At 43.1% G+C, this 6,908-nt stretch overlaps 1 pseudogene across 1 annotated transcript; it reads left to right on the top strand.

The window, feature by feature from the left end:
* The first annotated feature begins 246 nt into the window (after positions 1–246).
* Positions 247–1,563, top strand: LOC116538175 (annotated as a pseudogene). The gene has a single exon (XR_004263536.1). The product of XR_004263536.1 is annotated as a cyclin-dependent kinase 4 pseudogene (transcript).
* Positions 1,564–6,908: the final 5,345 nt, after the last annotated feature.

Genomic DNA, 6,908 nt, shown 5'->3' with positions numbered 1-6,908 from the left:
CCACTCACCTGAATTCGGTATTTTTTTGGCCTTATTTTGTTTGCAAAATATGATTTTGCATGATTTAATATTGATACCATTACTTCAACTGAAAATTTACTTTAGGCCAGGCGCGGTGGCTCATGCCTGTAATCCCAACACTTTGGGAGGCTGAGGTGGGCGGATCACGAGGTCAAGAGATCGAGACCATCCTGGCCAACATCGTGAAACCCCGTCTCTACTAAAATATAAAAATTATCGCTGTGTCTATGGTCGGGCCCTCTGCGTCCAGCTGCCCGGGACCGAGCTCGGGTATATGGGGCCGCAGGAACCAGGTTTGGGGCCCAGATAATGGGCCCCCCCACCGCAGCACCCTGGCCTGGCGTGAGGGTCTCCCTTGATCTGAGAATGGCTACCTCTTGATATGAGCCAGTGGCTGACATTGGTGTCGGTGCCTATGGGACAGTGTACAAGGCCCGTGATCCCCACAGTGGTCACTTTGTGGCCCTCAAGAGTGTGAGAGTCCCCAGTGGAAGAGCTGGAGGAGGTCTTCCTGTCAGCACAGTTCATGAAGTGGCCTTACTGAGGCGACTGAAGGCTTTTGAGCATCCCAACGTTGTCCGGCTGATGGATGTCTGTGCCACATCCCAAACTGATGGAGAGATCAAGGTAACCCTGGTGTTTGAGCATGTAGACCAAGATCTAAGGACATATCTGGACAAGGAATCCCCACCAGGCTTGCCAGCCGAGACCATCAAGGATCTGATGAGCCAGTTTCTAAGAGGCCTAGATTTTCTTCATGCCAATTGCATCGTTCACCGAGATCTGAAGCCAGAGGACATTCTGGTGACAAGTGGTGGAACAGTCAAGCTGGCTGACTTTGGCCTGGCCAGAATCTACAGCTACCAGATGGCACTTACACCCGTGGTTGTTACACTCTGGCACCGAGCTCCCGAAGTTCTTCTGCAGTCCACATATGCAACACCTGTGGACACGTGGCGTGTCGGCTGTATCTCTGCTGAGATGTTTCGTCGAAAGCCTCTCTTCTGCGGAAACTCTGAAGCTGACCAGTTGGGCAAAATCTTTGACCTGATTGGGCTGCCTCCAGAGGATGACTGGCCTCGAGATGTATCTCTGCCCTGTGGAGGCTTTCCCCCAAGAGGGCCCCGCCCAGGGCAGTCGGTGGTACCTGAGATGGAGGAGTTGGGAGCACATCTGCTGCTGGAAATGCTGACTTTTAACCCACACAAGCAAATCTCTGCCTTTCGAGCTCTGCAGCACTCTTATCTACATAAGGATGAAAGTAATCCAGAGTGAGCAATGAAGTGGCTGCCATGGAAGGAGGAAAAGCTGCCATTTCCCTTCTGGACACTGAGAGGGCAGTCTCTGCCTTTGTCTCTGAGGCTGTGGAGGCTCCACCTCCCTCTTTCTACAGAGATTACTTTGCTGCCTTAATGACATTCCCCTCCTACCTCTCCTTCTGAGCCCTCTCCTTCTGCCCCCCCATCATTTCTCTACCCTAAGGGGTATGTTCCCTTGTGTCCCTTTCCCTACCTTTATATTGGTGGTCTTTTTTTATACAGGGAAAACAAAACAAAGAAAAAACAAAATTAGCTGGGCATCGTGGCGAGTGCCTGTAGTCCCAGCTACTTGGGAGGCTGAGGCAGAAGAATCGCTTGAACCCGGGAGGCAGAGGTTGCAGTGAGCTGAGATTGCACCACTGCACTCCAGCCTGGCACCTGTTGCTCTGTCTCAAAAAAAAAAAAAAAATTTACTTTAAAATTTACACAAATGGTATCACACCTTATGCTTCATTTTGAAACTATATTTTTATCTGTTTTATTTTTGTAAAATGTATTCATGTTAATACATATGGTTCTAGATTACATCTCTTATTTACTGTAATATTCTACTGTATGACTATAATTTATTTATGTTTTTCCTTTTAGACATTTTTAGATGTTCCTGGGTTTGTTTTTTTTTTTTCTCTTATGAATAGTACTGCTGCTATGAACACGTTTTTGTACGCATCTTTTGGTGCAGATGTGCAAGTTTTTCTTTCGCGTGTTTTCTTGGTCATAAGGAAACGACATTTCTAACTCTTCTATAAGTTGCCAAACTACTCTTTTGAGAGATTCTTCCACTAGCATAATGAGAATTTCCTCTTTTTCATATTCCAGTCATCACTTGACATACTAAATTCCTTTAAAATACTTTGCTAGTCTTATGAGTTTGAATGGATCTCCTTTTGTTTCATTTTGTATTTCCCCAATTATTAGTGAGGTTAACTGTCTATTCAACTATTGAGCCATGAGTTTTCTTCTTTGAAGACTAAAATGTCTGTTTGTCTGTTGGGCTGCTTTTGTCCAATTGATGTGTAAGAATTCTTCAGATCTTCTGATACCAAGCTCTTGCTTCCGGTCGATGTTGCAAATCTATTTCCCAAAATATCTCCTATGCTTAGTTTTTCTAGTGTGTCTTCTGTAGTAGTAAATATTTTAACTTTGATTAAGTCAAATGTATCCATTTTTAATTTATCAGCGAATTAATTTTCATGGAGTCAGACTTTTCTCATGAGTTAATGAGTCATTTTAAAGAATCATCTTGGCCAGGCGCGGTGGCTCACGCCTGTAATCCCAGCACTTTGGGAGGCCAAGGCGGGCGGATCACGAGGTCAAGAGATCGAGACCATGTTGAAACCCCGTCTCTACTAAAAAATACAAAAATTAGCTGGTAGTGGTGGCGCGTGCCTGTAGTCCCAGCTACTCGGGAGGCTGAGGCAGGAGAATCGCTTGAACCCAGGAGGAGGAGGTTGCAGTGAGCCAAGATCACGCCACTGCCCTCCAGCCTGGAGCCTGGCGACACAGCAAGACTCTGTCTCAAAAAAAGAAAGAATCATCTTTCAGTTTGGTTTGTGGGCTTGGTTTGCTGGTTTATCTTTCTCTGATTTCTGTTCTTATATTTACTAATCCTTCTCCTTATTTCAGCAGACTCTATTTTTATTTCCTAGCTTTGGCTACTACCTTCATCTTGGTCTTTCAAGAAATACGTTTTAATTCACTTTGTCTGCATTTTTCATTTTTTGAAGTATACAGTAATTTTAGTGACAAGGTTCTATAGATTTTCCTTCTTAAACCATGGTACATTAAACATTTTTAAGTTTAAACAAAATAATGTGTATACATACCAGAAAAAGAAAACAGAATGTATCTCCCATTTCTCCTGTCCCTCTGTTCCCTCCCAGATGAGGGCAACCAAATTATTAGAGCACCAAGCAAGGTTACTACTTTACCTTATGTAGGATGAGAAAAATGGGTGTTTATTTGAAATGATATATTATTATATATTGTTTACTTTTCTGTTACATAAATGCTATCAAACAAAATGAAATGATGAATTTATTATTTAAACAAAAACAATAGGACTAGTTAACAGTGGCAATTAGTAGTAGAGGTGATTAAACAAAAAATATGTGTGAGGAAAATATAACAATATTTTCATAATGTTTTTTATTCTCTGACACATCAACTTATTTTAACTCTTTATTAAATTTAATAAATTTTGGCTGGGTGCAGTGGCTCATGCTTGTAATCCCAGCACTTTGGGAGGCTGAGGACGGCGGATCATCTGAGGTTGGGAGTTCAAGACCGGCCTGACCAACATGGATAAACCCTGTCTCTACTAAAAATACAAAAAAAAAAAATAGCAGGGAGTGGTGGATTATGCCTGTAATCCCAGCACCTGGGAAGGCTGAGGTAGGAGAATCGCTTCAACCCAGGAGGCAGAGGTTGCAGTGAGCTGACATCACACCATCGTGCTCCAGCCTGGGCAACAAGAGCAAAACTCTGCCTCAAAAGAAAAAATTAATAAATTATGTAGGTCATCTAGTTGGGTATTCTCAAGGTACATGTGAATGTTTTAACAAGGAGAACTTTAATATAGATTATAATTATTTATAATTATAATTATAGAACTTTAATAATATTTAAAGAGGACTTTAATATTAAAGAGAGATTACCCACATTTAGTAGAAAACGACATCTTTTTTCTGTACAGTAGGATATTTTACTCTTTCTATTTCCTTTTTCTTAATAACTCCCTGAACGGCTGCATCCTTAAGTCACATCAGTCACCTCACTCGCTCTTCACTCAATGCCCCATTGCAGGAACTCCAAGTCATGGATGCCAACATGAATGGACAGTGACCACACTCGCAGGGGATCTATGCTGTACTCAGCTCCTATTTTTTAGGATGCCCTGTGGCTTTTCCCTCAACCGTCCTCACCCATCATGAAAAACTGAGACGTCTTGTGCCCAGGACTGAGGATTTTTCTGGAACACGAGACTGACAGTCCTGAGTGAGCCCGGACACCTGGCCACCCCAGCAAGTTAGTAATTTTAGCTCTCTTAGCTGGTTCTCTTGGTCTTAGTCTCCATACTGCTAAATAACATACTTACATTTCTCTTTCTTGATTGTTCTATCTCAGATATCAGGTACTGTGTTTTCATATGAAAATGAAGATTTGACTCTTTCCAAATCCTCTTTTCTTTGCTCCAGTGTATTTTTTTTGTTGTTGCTTTACACATTCATTTTTTTTTTTTTTGAAAACCATGCAGTGGCTTTCCAAGAAGAGATGCATGCCAAAGGATTTTTTTTAAATAACTGTCTGTGCATCGCCCCCCCTCCCCCCTCCCCCCCACTCCATCGTTCCCCATCTGGAAAAAACACACAGAATTCTTTCCAGATACTCTAAAGCACTGGCTTTACAAAGGAAAAGATTCTTATCCCAAATACACACTCTTTCCACTTACCCCCAAAGAAGACTAACCATAAAAAGTTTTAAAAACTGAATCGAGATGTCCACACCTTCATTTTTAAGAAAGACTCCAAGGTACCTATGCTGCCAAAATGCCTGCACTGTCCTCTCTCTCAGTATCCACATTCACAGGGGCTTTGCTGCATTCTTAGGGCAAGATCTTTTCAAGGCAACCGTTACTAGCTGTTCCCTTATAGGGCATCAAGATAAGAAATGCCGATGATGTTATTAACCCTGACCCCGCTTTGATGTGGGTATGGGAAACTAAGCAGCTGAGCTTTCACTGGTCACTGACACTAACCTTTCATACTAGGATTTCCTGCAGTTTAAGGGTGACAGCCTGACTAGGGGAATGGTGATGTCTTACAGCAAGCATCACTTGCTTTTTACAAGTGGTTCCTACAGACTACTCAATTTTGTCCAAAATCTAACGCTCACCTTTCTTTACAGTGCCATCTGCTGCTGCCTTTGACTACTGCATTTTCCTTCTGTTTGCTTAGTCCACACCCAGTGTGGTAAAACATGGGAAAGGGAAAGCCATCTTCTATTAAAGTAAATATTGGTTCAGCATATACTAAGCATCAGGCACTTTTTTTTCAGGTACTACAGAACTATATTGACACAGGGAAAATGTTGTATTTTCTGTACCCTATAGTCTCACTTAATAATAGGTGCATTAGGCTGGGCTCATGCCTGTAATCCCAGCACTTTGGGAGGCCAAGGCGGGTGGATCACCTGAGGTCAGGGGTTCGAGATCAGCCTGGCCAACATGGCAAAAGCCCATCTCTACAAAAAATACAAACATTAGCTGGGCATGGTAGTTCATACCTGTAATCCCAGCTACTCAGAGGCTGAGGCAGGAGAATCGCTTGAACCCTGGAGGCGGAGGTTGCAGTGAGCTGAGATTGCACCATTGCACTCCAGCCTGGGTGACAGAGTGAGACTTCATCTCAAAAATAAATAAATAAATAAATAAATAAAATAATAGGTACAATAAGTAACATCAGGAGATGATCCCAAAGAAAAATTGAATGGAATAAGCAAAAAGACTCGTGGGGTGCTGTTTCATGAAAGACCTTTCTGCTAGCTATTTCTGAATGTAGTGTAGGCACTGAGCCATGTAGATATCTGGCAGAAAAAGATTTCACTTAAGATCAGCAAATGCGGAGATGTAGGAGAAGGATCATTCATTCAGCAGAGGGCGCGGCAAATGCCAAGGTCTTGAAGTAGAAGCACATGGGGCATGTCCAGGCTGTGGGAGGAGGTGGGGCCCTAGAGCAGCGTGAGGGAGTGAGACGCTGGTGATGGGAGCTGCAGCGGAAGCCACGACCAGGTCATGAACGCTATGTTGGCCACAGTGAGGACCCCAACTTTATTCTAAGTGTGATGGGACGTTACTAGGCAGTTTTGAGCAGACAAGTGTCACAATCACATTCAGATTTTGAAAGGATTGCTCTGTCTAGTATGCAAATGGCCAAGAGCGAAGAATAGACGATGATGCTCTGTCGCCCAGGCTGGACATGATCTCGGCTCTCTGCAACCTCCACCTCTGGGATTCAAGGGATTCTCCTGCCACAGCCTCCAGAGTAGATGAGATTACAGGCATGTGCCACCACGCCTCACTAATTTTTCTATGTTTAGTAGAGATGGGGTTTCGCCATGTTAGCCAGGCTGTTCTCAAACTCCTGACCTCAGGTGATCTGCTTGCCTTGGCCTCCCAAAGTGCTAGGTTTACAGGTATCAGCCACCACGCCCAGCCTGTTTATTTATTTTAGAGATAGGCCTTGTTATGTTGCCCAGGCTGACCTTAACTCTGGGATTCAAACAATCCTCCCATCTCAGCCTCTCAAGTAGCTGAGACCATAGGTGTGTGCCCTCATGCCCATTTCTATTCTTTATTTTATTTATTTCTGCTCCAGTCTTTCTTGTTTCCTTCCTTTTGCTAACCTTGGGTTTAGTTGGGTTTTTTTTCCTCCTAGTTCCTTGAGGAAGAGAATGATCCTTATGTCTTTCCTATTACCTCACATCTCTTTGCTGCACTCACAAATGTAGAAACCTTGTGGTCATTAATCTGCTATGGGATTAGAAAAAAAAACAACAAAAAAACACCAA

Source organism: Sapajus apella, unplaced genomic scaffold, assembly GCF_009761245.1.
Source record: "Sapajus apella isolate SASKATOON/1434 unplaced genomic scaffold, GSC_monkey_1.0 scaffold118, whole genome shotgun sequence".
Lineage (NCBI taxonomy): Eukaryota > Metazoa > Chordata > Mammalia > Primates > Cebidae > Sapajus > Sapajus apella.
This window is presented reverse-complemented; position numbering and strand designations above follow the sequence as displayed.